The sequence below is a fragment of the Rousettus aegyptiacus genome, unplaced genomic scaffold (genome assembly GCF_014176215.1).
Source record: "Rousettus aegyptiacus isolate mRouAeg1 unplaced genomic scaffold, mRouAeg1.p scaffold_m13_p_3, whole genome shotgun sequence".
Taxonomy (NCBI): Eukaryota; Metazoa; Chordata; class Mammalia; order Chiroptera; family Pteropodidae; genus Rousettus; species Rousettus aegyptiacus.
In genome coordinates, this window is record NW_023416306.1 from 156,544,941 (window position 1) to 156,561,100 (window position 16,160).

General features: G+C 35.7%; 1 protein-coding gene and 1 pseudogene across 33 annotated transcripts in view; one reads left to right on the forward strand and one right to left on the reverse strand.

Moving 5' to 3' along the window:
• The window catches only part of NRXN3 (neurexin 3), a 1,418,420-nt gene that overhangs the window by 1,186,024 nt on the left and 216,236 nt on the right, over positions 1–16,160 (forward strand). The gene's annotated exons all lie outside the window — the stretch shown is intronic.
• On the reverse strand, positions 8,488–8,606 carry LOC118601183 (annotated as a pseudogene).

Here is a 16,160-nt window from a genome sequence, read left to right on the forward strand (position 1 = left end):
GAAAACACTATGTATAATGTTGATAATTCCACAGATCTTCACTATGATGTTTTCAGAGAATCTGCCAGGGACCTGAGAAATGAAATCACTTTATTAGTGGTCTGGGTCTTCCTCAAAAACCAATAATAGCAGTAAGGGCAAGATAGTCTTAGGTATATTTCCTTCAACACCAAATGTTATTTTAAAGCAAACTCCACAGTATTTACAGAATGTTTGTTTCCTCATTGCACTTTAAGTTACTACATAAAAAATCAAGTAAAACACAAAAAGCTTAAGTCTGATTCAAACAGTGACCTCAACACAACCAACCTGGAGAAGGCAGGTAATTTTTCTCTAAGCCCCCACGTAGCTCAAGAGAGGATTATATAGATAAATGTTGCAAGAGTGGCACAGGTTCTTCTCTGAGCCCCATTTTCTCATCTAAAGACAGAGAATATAGTAGTACCTGCCTCCCAAAGTGGTGAGGATCAGATGAGAAAATCTAACCAGAGCCCTTAGAACATGGCCTGGATGGAGATGTGCTAAATGGCTTCTATTATCCCAACATTACAAGGAAAAGAAAGGCACTTTGCTTCCTTTTGGCCAGAGGGCAGTCAGAAGTAAGCTTCTTTGGTGAATTTCACCTAATTTTTTTACCTGCACACTTTTCGGTGTTTATTTTGAGCATGGTCCTCCAATCTAATAAATTTATATTTTTTCTCATGATTTTTATTATTAAGATCAAGTAACGTATGTTTTGGCTGGTGGAGGAGTAGCATTGTGTGCTGGAATAAATCTCTGTGTCTGTGTCCACTCTTTCCCTCCCTCTTTTTCTCCTCTGTGAGCTTAAGGTCACATTCCAGCCACTCCAGAAAGTGACTGTGCAGTCACTGTAGGCTGTTCTTCCAAGATCATTACAGGCTGCTTATGTTTGGAGAGAGGAAGCCTTTCTTTCAGTGATAATGACTGTTAGATGCCAGGATTGAGCTGTTTACCTCTGGAGTGCTGTGTATCACAAGCAATGGCTGCTCCAACCTCGTGATGTCATCGTAGGCTCGCAATCCATTGCTAGAGAAAATGGATTTTTAAGCAGTTGATTTTCTGACCATTACTAGGTAATTTTTTTCCTGGACAATTATTATTATTAATTATTATTATTATTAGGCCAGGATGACAGCCAGCAAATTCTACAGAGGGTGTAATTGAGTCTATTTTCCAGATATAAACTGCTCCTCCCCACCCCCACCTCTTTAGTGAGCTCTGCTAAGTAGAAATTTATGAAGATAAAAACCATGGTCAGGGAACGCCTGGGAAAAATTAATTCAAGGAGAGGAGATATTGTATCAATTCAAAAATCAGGTGGAATGTTCTAGGAGTATACCAGAGGTTAGTTTAGAGAGTCTAATAAAACAAGCAAGCAATAGATGATACATAGATAGATAGGTAGGTAGGTAGGTAGGTAGGTAGATGATAGATAGATAGATAGATAGATAGATAGATAGATAGATAGATAGATAGATAAAATACCCAACTGTCTACAAATGAGAGTTTACTTGCATAGGTTTATTACATGTGGACTTTTGATTTTAGGGGACCAGCAGGAAGTAACTGCCAAGGTGATTAGATGTGGGAATGACTGGAGATTAAGGAATAGAGAATACAGGCAGGACCTGATGGCAGCAATTTGACTCAAAACTTTGTGGGACTTGGAACACAAGCACTGCAGCTCTGAGGTCCAGAGGACAATGCTTTATACAGATGAGGAGAAGCGACTATTTTCTCCCACCCTACTACTGACAGTAGTACAGCCTCAGCACCTAGGTATTCAGCCAACCACCAGAATATATCTTCCTTGGATGAATGACAGAGGAAGAGCCTACAGGGGCTTCCTCTGTCAGGATTTTTACTGAGGTTGTACACAGCAGGAGGAAGGGGCACTTCCCATATGAGCTAAGGAATCAGCAAAGGATGAATGAACAGGAGGGATTAAACAGGAACCTTTATGCAGCCAATGACCATGTAAAACTACCTCTTTCTGGACAGAAGTGTAGAAGATTTTGAGTAATAGTTGAGGTCGGGTAGCTGGGTATGCCTTGATAACATTTGAGAATAAAATGGGCAGAGTAACCAAAGGTCTTTCTATTCCAAACTCGGAGTCACTTTTTAAGTGCTAGAGACTAGAAGACAGATGTAGCCCTGTAAGGGAATGGGCTGTACCTGTCTTTATAAATGCGTTGCATTTTTCCTATCAGTGTAGAATGACAAAGGGCCTCTTTTGTGTTAGACACTGACCAACATTTTCTAAAACTAAAATTAAACATTGAGTTTATTTTACTCAAGTGATTTTATGACCACAACACCAGGAAGAGTTCGGTCAAGGAGAGTATAATCTGAACAAAAGTATAATCTTTTTAGTTTTAGGAAAACACTTGATAATAGTACCTGGATATAGTGAAGAACCTTAATGTTCCTTTTTAGGAATATTCTCTTAAATGCAAATTATGAGTAGACAGCAAAGTGCTATGGACTTATTAATTAGTGTACACACACCACTTACTTCCCTGTATCTTGGCCATGTGTGCACATTGGCTTTATGGCATATGAAGGCCAAGCTTGTGGCTGAGCATATGGTGCCCCTTCAGATAAGCACACTGCTTCTCTCTCTGCTTATCTAATCATAGCAACAGAGAAATTGACTTTTCATTTTTCTTTTCCCCAGGCCCTCAGAGATGTATGTGCCAGATACTTGGCATTCCTAGTAAGAGAGTCAATCATAATTAGGATTCTAAATTAGAGTACATTGCCAGCTAGGGCCTGTCATGTTTTATATTATTTGTGTAAGCAAATATAATATAGCTTGAAAGCAGCAAAAGAAGAGAAATAAGTAAAACTCATATTTTTCATATTAATAATCTTGTGAAGTTTTATCAGAACGTTAGATAAACCGAGTAACCAAAAAATATAAAATATAAAGATTTACCTGAAACTCTATTCTTTCGAGTAATAGTTTTGTTTGAAAATGCCTATTATATAATATTGGATGTGGTCAGATGTTGAGTGGGAGGTTTACTGGAAATTAACTGTGGAAAAAATATGGTACAGTCAATCATTCTATGGACTTTGCCCTGGAGCTTGATTTGATTACACCTTTTTCAGTGTGGTCAGTGTTTCACAGGTGGCTGTATAACTGTTTTCTACTTGAATCCATTCAGAATCTATCGATATACTTTACCAGGGGAAAAAATGTTCTTGGTAAAAAAACCACACTTTCCTTTTGGATATGGCACCCTATTACCCTTATAAACTTTAATGAATAAAGGTCATTATCCACTTACATGTTAGAGCTTAGGCTAAAAGAATTCTCTGGGACTTCCTTTCTTTATAAAGCAAGAGGACATATTTGGATGAACTCCCTGAAGTTAAATAATTTGTTGAATATCCCAGTAGTTGGCGGTAGAGCCTAGATTAGAACTCATTCCACTTATGTAAAAACAAACAAACAAAAATGAAACTGAGCTACTTTGCGGTGCCCAATGTTGGGAAAACCTGTGGGAGAGGAAAGGGTCTTTAAGACAAAGCGTATATATAACAGCATGGAGTTCTCTTTTTTGGTCCTAGTATTCCCCCTCTTCGTTCATACTGATCCTTCTCATGCCTTCTTAGTCTGTTGCTATGGTGGAGAGATGCCTCTAGAACACATCTGGATTGTAGGTTGAGGCCAACAAATTCTACTTTCATGGCATTTGGAATCCTGTGGACATTAAAATCAGATGTAACATAGTTCTTTTGTTGTTGTTTTTCGAGAGAAGCTGTTGTTGAATCCTTTTCTGTACAGGTTTTTTTTTGAGTGTGAAAATATTATTCATTCCTGCTTTCTTTTGTACCAACACTAGGTGTTTATATACATCTCTGTGTTTTAATTCTTTTGTCTCTGATTTATTGGCATAAACAAATTATTAGCCTAACAATAGTAATTGTAGGCTGCATCAAGTTATTATGTCATTGTCATCTCGGGACCCAAGTGAACCTGCTTGTAACTAAATACTAGTAACTCCTACTCTTGTCAAAAACTTCGGTCACAGTGATTACCAATTGAGTGCTATTCTCTCCTCACCACGGTTGAGTGTTTTCTGCATTTTCCTCTTAGAATGGTTGTGCCAGAATTTTTCACTGGAAGCCATTTTTAAAGCCTTTATTATCCTCACTACAGAATATGGCAGCATTTCATGAGCAGTTTTCACAGAGCTTTATATTTTTAACATCAGCTTAACTCCTTGTGAATGCTTTCTTTTCTTTTGAGTGAAAGGTGTTACGCAAACTTAAATTTTTGCTCTTTTAAAAAAATAAACCAGGATAAATTGCTCTGTAAGATAATTTTGCCACTATAGTATCTCTTCCCTTGACTTCTTCTTGGAAGGCTCTTATTGCAGCTTTCACTGTGAGAGCTTTGTGATTCTCACCACACACTTCTGTTAAGGAGGGCTTTGGATCACTGCCACTGTGAGTCTTTGCTGGACGCTTCTTTCAAGGGTTGTCACCACCTCTCTTAATTGCATAGTTAAAAAATCAGGCGAGCAATGTATTAAAGTTAAATAGCAAATTTATTTCAGACGAACATGATTTATATTAAATTTACATGCTTTGAAATACATATTCAGACATACACATATAGATTTCAAAAAAAGAACAAAATTGAGCAAAAGGAAGGAGGAGAGAGAAGTCTTTACATATAAATGGAAGAGCCAATGTGTAAATACTCTTGTGTGTGAACATCTAACTCTGGACTAAGATGTATTGTAAGTATATGTGTGATACCTCTATACACAGATGCATACATACTGCCTTTCCAAATACCACCAAATCATGATGAGCAGGATTCAGGAGACAGTGGATGGTAAGACCTGTAACTCAAATAGGAAAAGGTCTTTAATATTAAATGGTCATCTGTTTTCATTTGTGGATAAGTAACATTTTAAAAAGTGATCTGAATTAGAATTTTCCAAATTGTGTTTGTGCGCATGCTTATTGATAGTTTTCCCTGGAATCCCAGTTCTTCTTTTAGTAATAAAATTCTTAAATGATATATCTAGCTAGGTGACTTATAGTCATGCTCAAATATTATTATAGGTCATTTCAGATTCATCCCAGGAAAAAGTCACCTGTTAAGATGTCAATTCTGAGCAATTTCTACATTTTGCCCATTCTATTGTAGATATGACTGTCATTCACAAACGGCTTGATCCTGAATTTGAGGTCTATATTACTATTGTAACATCATAAATCAAAATACTGTTATGGTCTTATAGGTGGCTATCCTGTGGATGTTTTAGCATTGCATATTCTGTCTTGCTCAGTTGGTCCCAACTCAGATCTGCTTCACTTTTGAGTCAAAGGATAGCTTTACATGTCACTGCCACTTCATGCTCCACCTGTGGACTTTAAGCCCAGTTATATGTACCCTGTTGATTTCTTACTGAGGGTGGGTGGGGGAAAGCCTGCTATTTGAACTAAACTGACAGTTTTTGTTGATGAGCTGTGAGAGAGATTAAATTTTGTCTTGCTCTTCAACTGTTCCTGAGACTCTGTGGGACTTAGAGTAATAGAATTTTATTTGTGTCAGTAATGTTGATAGCCTTGATTTTGACCATAGAGAGCTGAGATGTTGATTAAGAAGTGTCCTATCGACCACAGTTTAAGTGCATAACAGATGAACTGGGAGCCTTCGTGTTTTTCTATCCACGAACCCATTGTTAGCAAATGTGCTTTGGATTTTAATTTCTTCACTGACTCGGTAATGTCTATCAAATATGTGGAGTTATTTCAGGGAAATTTTTATGTTTATCCAAGACTTATTCAGTGTTGTATTCCAGTTGTGTATACCTCAACATATTGTTCCTTTTAGAAATAAAATTAGAAATGTTCAGCATAATGAATATTTAAGAGAGAATGCGTAACAGGATAACAAAGAAAAAGAAAATAAGGAAGAGATGGATAGTAAGTGAGAAGTAAGTACAAATGATTCAGAATATATTTCATCAAAAATTGCTTTTTAAGTGTCACTTTCTCTTTCTGCAGAAGACATTATTGAACAAAAATCAAGCTCAATGCAATTCAATTTAAATTTATCGCTCTATTATTTTAATATATTTACTCAGGGTTAACAACTCATTAAGCACCAAATTGCTCACTCTTAATGAGTCTCTGATGCTAAAATCGAGCTGACTTAAAACTTTACTGTAAAATAACAACAGTACTGATGCATAAGGATGTAATAAAAATTAAGTAAATGCTACTGAATGCCTGTGGACTTGACATCAGATTTGCAACATGAAATAGAAAATATATCATATACACGTTGCTTGCGGAAATGTGAGTAATAGAGTTTTGTCCACAAAAACATGATTGGCTTACTTTTGTTTTGCTGTAGTAGATTCTATAAAGCAAGTCATATATATTTTATTTGCACATTTACCTTTTTTTCTATTAAAAAAAGAGTTCTAGAATCTGTTAAAAATAGTATCGATGTGTAACCCAAAAGCACTAGACTCCATTAGCCTTTAACTACTGTCAAGGTTATGATGACATTAGTCAATATAGGGTTAATTGTTATACATTAGCACTCTTAAAGTGTTAGCTAGTTATTTTGGGGGCATCCTTCAGGAGCGTGTCACAGGTACTCACAAACCAGTCAGTCATCTTCAGACATCATATGATATCCAGGTTAGTCCTTTTTCTCCACCATCCCATTGTCCATGAAGCATTGCCCTCAAATCTGATTGTATATGTTCGACCATGAAAACCGTCTATCATGAGAACCACATATGCCCTTGATACAGGAGCTTATCGCTGCCCATGCCTGCAGTCCCCTGGGTGTCACAGCAGTGCTGCTTTTCCCATAGAGAAGAGATCAATGGTCTCTTCCCCAACTCTATGCCACAGAGTGTCACCTGGGCTAAGAAGTTCTGCTTGTGCTGAGATTTTGAAATTTTCTCTTAAATTTTAATTTTTCTCTCAGCTTTTGCCTTCAAACCATTCTCAAGCCATACCATCCCCTTGATCATCCTAGGTCTCTCAGTACCTTGACTCCAGCAAAAACTCCTTCCTTCCCTTTCATTATGAAACAGATTCTGTGACTATCGGTGGAGCAAACAGACAGTGGTAGCTGATGGAGGCCATAGGACACTGACATAATATTTTCACTAATGGCATTGGGCCCTCGCACTTCCAACCAAGAGCCTTGTTATTAATTTATTCTCAATGTCTATGGCTTTGGTCAACATTTGGATGAAAAATGTTTATGAAAATACATGCTATTTATGTTTCTAGATATGATACATACTGTTCATGTTAGAAGCTATGAAATTTAAAGGAATTCACTTTCACTCTTTTTTTTTTCCTATGAAGTTTCACTTTTCGATCAGCATGCCTTCAGTGAAACTAGCATTTAGGAATCATTGTTACATTAATTTACTTTCATTTGAGCCACAATCCTATTTCATCCTTGTCAATAAGCAACCTTGTGTTAGCATTTTAAAAATTGTTTAAAATATGCATGAAAATTATTTCTTATTCTACCTTGGTCCATACCTTAATCAGTATTTTCACAGACTCACAATTGCCAAAAAACAAAAACAAAACAAACAAACAAGCAAACCCATAAAGGGAAGCTTAAATTTAAAAAAAAAAAAAAAATTCCTAGAATTACAAAAATAAGCCTCTTTAATAAAATTTGAGATGATTTAGTAGTCCAAAATTGAGCATTAAAACTAGCCTATATACTGTATTTGAGGTAATTGAAATTTTCATGTTTCTTTCAATTCAGTATAACTTGCATATTTAATATTAATGAGTTTTTAAAATTTATTATTGGCATAGCTTCATAGGTTTCGAGCTTGGTATTTTAAGAATTCAATAATAATAGGATTTTCATTTCTGCGTGGTGAGCATCCTTTAATTTACTTTCACTCTTCCTTCCATGTAAGTGAACTCTTTTTGATTCAATCATTTTCATGACAGACTCATTTCTTACCCTGGGGTTTATTTTGGTAATTGGTTAGAGTGATGGTTTACTTTGGTTGGTCTAACTTTTTTTTTTTTTTTTTTTTTTTTGAGGTATAACGTACATACAGTGAAATGCTCAGGTCTTAAGTGTGCTATTTAGTGACTTTTGATAAATTCATACAATTGTGTACCCACACCCCTAATTAGCACAGAACTTTTTAATACCCCTGGAAAATTCCCTCATACCCATCCCCAATTATCCCTCCCTCTAAGCAGCCACTGATTTAACTTCTATCATCATTGTTTAATTTTCCTTTTTCTAGACTATCATAAAAATGAGTTCACATAATGTGTCTTTTTTGATCTGCCTTCTTTGACTCAGAATATTGCTTTTGAGATTCAATGGATTGCTTTTTTTTCCCCTTTTTTTAGAGGAGGCAACCCTTGGTTGACCACACAAATTGCAAAGACCTTGTCAAGTTACAATCCCTTATTTTTTATTTTTTACACCTACAGCACCTAGTCTTCCTAGATGGTCTCCCATCCAAGTACTAACCAGGCCCAACCCTGCTTAGCTTCCAAGATCAGACAGGATCAGGCTTGTTCAGGGTGGCATGGCCATAGACTGGATTACTTTTAATAATACATACATGCAATTGAGTCTCAAAGACTTGAACAGTCAGAATTTCTTGTGAAGTTAGACGATGTGATTTGCCACCTATTGAATGATTAAGATGAAGTTATATATTTAGGTGACTTCAAAGACCCTGAGATGGGTTTTTTACCACTAAAATAAAATAATATTTTTTATCTTCTCCAATTATTGCTTTGAAATGGCAGTATTCTTTTATAAATTAAATGACTTATTTAGCCTAATTATGGCCTCAACCCAAAGACAATGTCATGATGACTTTTTCTTTGTAATATGTTCATGCTCAGCCTTCTGCATACTAGTAAATCCCATCGAATTCTAATAGTAAAATCAACTAACAGAATAGTTACTTATTTTCATCTTTCTTTTATATCTTTTGTAAATATTTTGGTAACATGATTTTCAAGAATCTTTACTTTCTTAAAAAAGAAAAACAATGTGATAAGACTAGACAATTTAGCTAAGATCCTAAAGATCTAAACTTAAATCATAAGTTAAGCAGAGATTTTATCATCTGTCAACAAACAGTAAGAATATTTTTTTTCTCAGAATGGAAGAAGTAAAATGAGGCAATAAGTGAAAGAATGCCTTAAAAAATAGCAGATAAAGTCCAGAAATGTCCAGTTGTGGATTTGATGAAAAATAGTGGCATACCCGACATCATTTAGAATCTTATTTGATAAATAAGTTATATATTTTAATTTTCTGGTAGTTTAAAGGTAAAAATATGGTAATTACTTTTTTTAATATCCTTATTAGATGCTGAACATCTGTCGTAATATCAAATTTTGTTTGTGCATTGAGACGTATCAGGCTACTAGTCCATATCTTAGCACTTGTTCATATGGAATCCTTGAAAAAAATCTTGACTTCATTTTGAGATAACTTGCTCCCTTCATTATCGATTGCTTTTAGTATCAAGTCAATAAGTGAAAAGAAGCTACTATTATAATAATTTACATTCTTAAGAAAATAAAACTCTAGAATTTATAAAATGAGAGGATTAAGGTATCTCAGAAAATATTTGCGTGTGTGTGTATTTTTATATATGTGTGCTAAACAATAGCATTTAAAAATCAACTTTGAATAAACAAACAGACAAAAAAAAGCATGAACAGATACATTGTTTTTCATGTATCTGTTGCCACTTCAGAATGATACACTAATTTAATTATGGTAGTAAAGATATAACTTCTAATTTGATGGATCATTATTTAACAATGATTCATTAGTTTTTAGAAAATAAAAAGTTAACAACCGATATGGTATGCCTTCTTTAGTCTCTTCAGCACCACAGGCAATCAAGACAGCTCTATTGGTTTGAATAATAAAATGGTAATGATCTCAGAACACATAATTATTATAATGGTACAGATGTGCTTAACTTTACAATAGATGTCCTCCTAGGTGCTCTGTGTAAATTAATTTATTTAAAGTTGAGTGATCATTTAAGTGTTTTAGGACAACTCATTTGCCTAGAGAAACCCTTTGAAGTTTTATTTTCTGATGGAAAAAACCAATGCTGACTTATCTGCTTTGTAAATAAGAGTGTTTTCTTACTAGATATGTTGAGAATTGACACATTCATCTTAGTGTAAAAGTTTTTTTGAAAATCATTTTTTGAAAAAAATAATTATATATGAAGTATATATAATTTAGCTGTTATAGGATATAAACAATTTTGTTTTAGTGGTTCTCAGTCTAGAGCAGGTGGTAGGAGGCTATCAGAATCATTGGGGCTGGGGTGTGTTTGGATTACACACACCCCCATGCTCTCATGAAAACCAGTGCCATGAAGAGCCACTAATACTAACCAGAGTGCGTTGGATCTTTGAGATATTTGAGGGCCAGAAATAAAATGATGAAGAATTACAACCTAGATATCTTGTATCTTTTAGAATAAGTGTATCCTTTTGGTTGTACATCCTTTTAAATGAAGGTGGTCCCTAGAATAAGTCATGATCAACAGCAGTGCAGGTGACATCTCAATCCTACTAAGAAATTCCAACTCCTAGGGAATTCCAGCAATTGATATTCTGAACATCAATTTCTCAACACTTTGAGTCTTCAAAGAATTCTCCTAGAATAAAGAGGGGTCCAGGTCTTGAATGAAGATAGCCCCAAAGTCTGTGGGAGATAAACCACTTTTCTCTGAAAAGGAGAAAAATTCTGAGCCTGTGAGAGTAGACACAACAGTTAAGAGAGTAGCCTTTGAGCAGCTCTGAGTGCCTGTGGGGCCTCCATTCAGTTTAAAGTTGTGTTTATTAAATAGGGAGTGTTTCTTCTAGACATATCTTTTCAAGACATCATGATGATTTTAGTTCTTTCTTTTCCACATATTAAATGGTTCCAAGATTATCTCTGTGTAGCTTATTTAGCACTTTAAACAATTGTTGATACCATACAGTTGACATCATTTATACATATTTTAATAGAAAGTTAGTGATTGTTCATTAGTGCTTGATTCTATGACAGTGTTAAAAATACCTTCCAAAATCGATTGATTGTGAAAGTCATCCATAGAATGCATGTTTTACATTAGCCAGCCTATGTTTGCCAGTGCCACTCACTCTCTATTCAACCAGCTGTACTTCTGTCCTCTAAGACAATGGAATGAGAACAGACCACCTGCCTGTATTACCTACCTGTCTTGTTCATATTGTAGACAATCATCGAGAGATGAAAAGGGCTATGGAATGTTGATTTACAATGAATGCCTTCCCATGCTACCTGCATTGGATACATGTGATTTAGATTTCATTGTGATGGTTGCTCACTGTGAAAGCCTTAGATGTAGTATGGGAAAAGCTTATACTCTCTGGCTAGAACTGTACTGTTCAATATAATAGCCACTAGACATGTGTGACTATTGAGTAATTAAAATACGGCTAGTGTGATTGAGGAAATGAGTTTTAAGTTTTATTTAAGTATAACTTTAAATTTAAATATAAAAACTGAAGCAGTGTAAAATATTTTCCATCAAACTCAGCCTTATTGTTCTGATGGGGCTATGTTTCACCTAAAGCTTTGAAAATTTAGCACCTGAATTGCAGTGTGCAGTACAAGTGTGAAATATATACTAGATTTTGATGACTTAGCATTAAAAAAAGATGTTATCTCATTAATAATTTTTATATTAATTAGATGTTGAAATTACAATATTTTTAATAGATTGGATTACCTAAAATATATTATTATAATTAATTTAACATATTTCTTTGTACTTTTTTTTAATATGACTCCTAGGAAATTTATAATTACATAGTTGGTTCACATTATACTTCTGTAGAGCTGACCTAGAACATTCTGAAATGTGTGGCAATTATTCTTCTATGGTTTCATAAAGAAAATATTAGTCCAAGGCTGAAGCTTAGTTGTACAAAACCGAAGACAGCAGGTTTTCTGCATGGTCTCCGCCATGAGAGAAAGGACCGCTTTCCCAATATAGAAGAGGACCAAACTTGGGCTTTGCAATCCTTTTGGGCCCATAATGTCATCCCTTAAATGGTTCTCCTGTGCTTGCCATTTTGTTTTGTATGTAGTACATTCATTCTGGCAGTGGGTTTAAGGGTTTTGTCCCCACTCCTCATTTTTAATCCATGAAATGTGCATTATGGAGAGAGGTAAGCAGATTGTTCAGAACTGCAGTAAAGATGCAGCATGATATAGTTCGAAAGAAGTGAGTTTGCATCCTCGTTCTTCCAGTTATCTGCCGCATGACCTTGGGGAAATTACTTTTTCTAAATTTCAGTTAATTCATCTAAAAATGATACCTAGTAGGGAAATTTGAGATGTCAGAATTAATGAGATTTATAAGAAACAAGAAATATGAAAACATCCAGTAGATAGCAGGTCCTCAAATACATTCTGAACTAAGACAATCTAAGTTTTAAATTTCTGTCATTACTTAATGACCACAATGAATCATAACAGTTAAAACACATACAGCAGTGAGCCTGACACAGGCTAGCTTACCAATTTGACCCCCTCCCTGGTGAAGGGAAGATCTCATTTCTCTACTATTTCAGTTCCTCTTTCTATAATCTATGCTAAACTTTCAGTTCTCCCACTATATTAAAATTATCACTTAGATTAGAACAAAATATTGCCCCTGATTGTGAGGAAAACAAACAATATTTTCAGCTAGAGCTAATTCTTTAATATACCATGATATCTGGTTACATTTTTTTTTTTCCCCTAACATGGAAATTACTTTTCAGCTTCTCTGAAAAAGTTCTTTACCTACAATATCCCAGTGCAAATTAACCTGTTATGAGATTTGTTTTGTGCTTTGGAAGTGCTTGTCAGACAAGCTTTCAACACAGAGATATGTGATTTACATTAGTTTGCATAAGAAAATGTTACTTCAGGGACACTTTCTCTATTTCTTCTGATACTACAGAACAAACAAAGAGGGTCAGGTGAATATTCTTAGTAAGTAGATCAATCATTTGGGACTCACAGGAAACAAAAAAGTACAGCATGATTAGTCAAACCTTAGTTCTCCCCCACAATGCGCTCTAATGTCTCATTTTTACTGTTGGTGTTATTGTTGTTGTTATTATTTATTTTCCAGTTTCTGTGTCTGGTCCCAATAAAATCCTTTACCTCTGTATCTTTCTGTTAGTGTTACTTCATGTTAAAGAGAACTTATTGAAATTAATGGTCAATGTGACTCTTTGTCTTTGAAGACATAGTCCTTTCTGAGAACTTAGGTGAAGAATTCATAGACTGAGTCAGGCCCTTCAACCGGTGGAAAACAAAAAGGCTCAGACTTGGATTTTAAAGTCAGTCTTCTTTAAATGTAAAATATACAGGCAGAGAAAGAGACCAGACTAATTAATTTAAAGGCATAAAGACTCAAGTTAAGTTGCGCTGGAACATTCCAAGATACCCATTGAAAGAATCTTTATCCAAAGCCTCGCGAACCCCCAGTATAAGCACTAAATAATTATTTTAAATTTGAATGCTCAAATAAGAAAATAAAATGTAGGAGATAATTTTTTTAAATCATTATGTAGTTATTGGGGGAATGGAGAAGTGAAAGGTGATGTGAGATGTATTTTTTAAAGGCAGATGTACTTCAAGTAGGAAAAGACAGCGATTTTGAAAGGCTAGATACACTCACAATCTTTTTTGCAGTGTTAATATGATTGGTGCAGAAGATTTGGGAGAGAAATTCAGTGGTGGCAGCAGAGAGGCAATCAGGGATTTTGTTTGCGACGTCATCTTCAGAAAGTGAGGTCGTGGTTATCAGACAGCTTGCCATAGACTCTTAAAGAATGTTCTCATTTTTTATCTAAAGCAGCCATTTTCTCCTGGCATTCCTGATAAAAGATCACCTACCTCTTGTGCCAATGTCTGGGTCTCCTGCTAAAGGTTACGATGGGGATGGAGTTTGGGCTCTATCTGGTAGTATTTTACATGGGAAGCTGAGAGTACCTGTTTGTCAGGGTTGCTGAGGGAGCTGGTGCTATGGAAGAATGTCAGTGAGCCATGTCACTAATAGCTGCGGAAGCTCTCTGTTATCCACAAAGTAGAGCTTTTGAAACAGTCTATACTTGGGCTTGAAGCCGAGGCAGAGTCTCCTCTGCTTCCCTCAGAAACTGTTTCCTAGCACCAGCAACTCTGGTTGTGCCCAGTAGGATAAGCGTGTGAGGAAAACAGAGGAGAGATTGACATCATGTAGAATACGGAAGAAGACCACACGGATTTGTGCTTTTGAGGTGCAGTGATTCCATTTAATAGTAAAGTGTGGTCAAATACATGACTTCAAGTTTGGCTAGATTATCAAATCCTCTTTCCATAATGAAGAGTGGATAATATAGAAAGCAGATAAGAAGAGGTGGAAATGGGATGGAAAGCACAGTCTAAGAACCATGTACTTTGAATCTCAGTTGTTTTTTTTTAATGCAGTCTCTCCTGTGTTTCGACACCTCCAATTTGTAGGAAATTAAAAAAAAAAATTAATCTACTATTTGACATTCATGGAGGCTAACTCTGAAATCTTAAAATAATCAGATAGCTTGTAATCATTCCCTTCCATGTTGACTTTTCAAATATTTGAAAACAGCTACATACTATCCAGCTCACTTTTCAAAAATTGGGCTATTCTTTCTCATTCTTCAATTTCTGAATCTATTTGCATATTTATTTAAAGACTCCTAACAATGCTCCCACAATCACATATACAAGTCCCCTCATTATCCCAGAATAGCACTCGCCTCATCCTGTAACTCTTTGGGAGAACCTAATTGTGCCTCTATTATCTCCTCCCATACTCAGAGCTGATCTTCCTCGATAACCATATGTATTGTGATTTTTCTATTGTGCAGATCATTTCTCTTGTGAGAAAAAATAAAAAGTACCTATTCCCCTGTATCTTCGTACCTCTGTTGTAAGCAATAGCCCTAAACCTTCCTTGTTCTTGCTCCAGACAGATCATAAATGTCACACTCCTAACAAACAACAAAGCAAAACAAAACTTTATCAGTTATTATTGGACTTTGTGCAAGACTTAGTTGATCCCTGTCTTCCACTTAACTGATACTATCCATGACAACAACAATAATATATAGAGGCAGCTTATTCTGTTCCAAGTAGCATTCTGAGCACTTACATATATTTATTCAGTTGACACTAACAATAATTGCTTTAGGTATATATTATTACTATATCTGTTCTATTGAAATGGAAAGTGAAACTCAGAGAAGTTAAGTGTCTTGTTCAAAGACACACATCTGAAAAGTGGTAGAGCTGAGGTCTTCATTCAGGCCTTTTGTCTCCAGGGTGCATGGTCTTTTGCTGTTATACTATGCTGCAATGTCTACTTATGGGAGAGTACATCTTTTTATGTTCTTCCTTGTTTTAGTGAACCTTATTTCATCTTTTATATCTTGTTAAATTCTGATCTCCTTTGAGATATTTCAGTGCGGCCATTTAAATTTCTCTAGGTCCTCTAAATAGTGTCCGAATGGAAGAGAGTGTGTTTTCCATCACATGTAAAACCTAGGTGAATACTTCAGATGCACAAAGCTTGAGTCCCTTGAGGTCAGGACCTAACGGAGAAAGTACCACAAAATAAGCAATGATGATAAATTCAAAGGAAGATGTTTTAAGGGCAAAATGTTTTAAAGTCAAATGTTTTAAGGTCAAAAACTAGAATCTACAAAGACACTATCCTGGTTAAGTGGCAAAGGAAGGAAAGTACCATAAGATGATTCAGCAGGGGAGGGATATGAGGCCAACAAGTTAGATGGGTGGAGCTAGAATGTAGGCTCTGTGGACCCAGTTATGGAGGAGGATGTCAGGAGAGGGGAATACAGTGGGCTACAGATTCCCAATCCTCCAGACAGCTTTAAAAACCAGGGGCTCTAGCAACCAGGTCTTGGTTTCTAATGCCATTCTCCAAAGAAAGGAACCAAGCATTTGGAGGGAAATGCGAATTCTGGGGCTAGGCTACTGTCACTATGAGATGCTAAGTCTGGAGCATCTTATAATGACAGAAAGTAAGAAAGGGCAAAAGGAC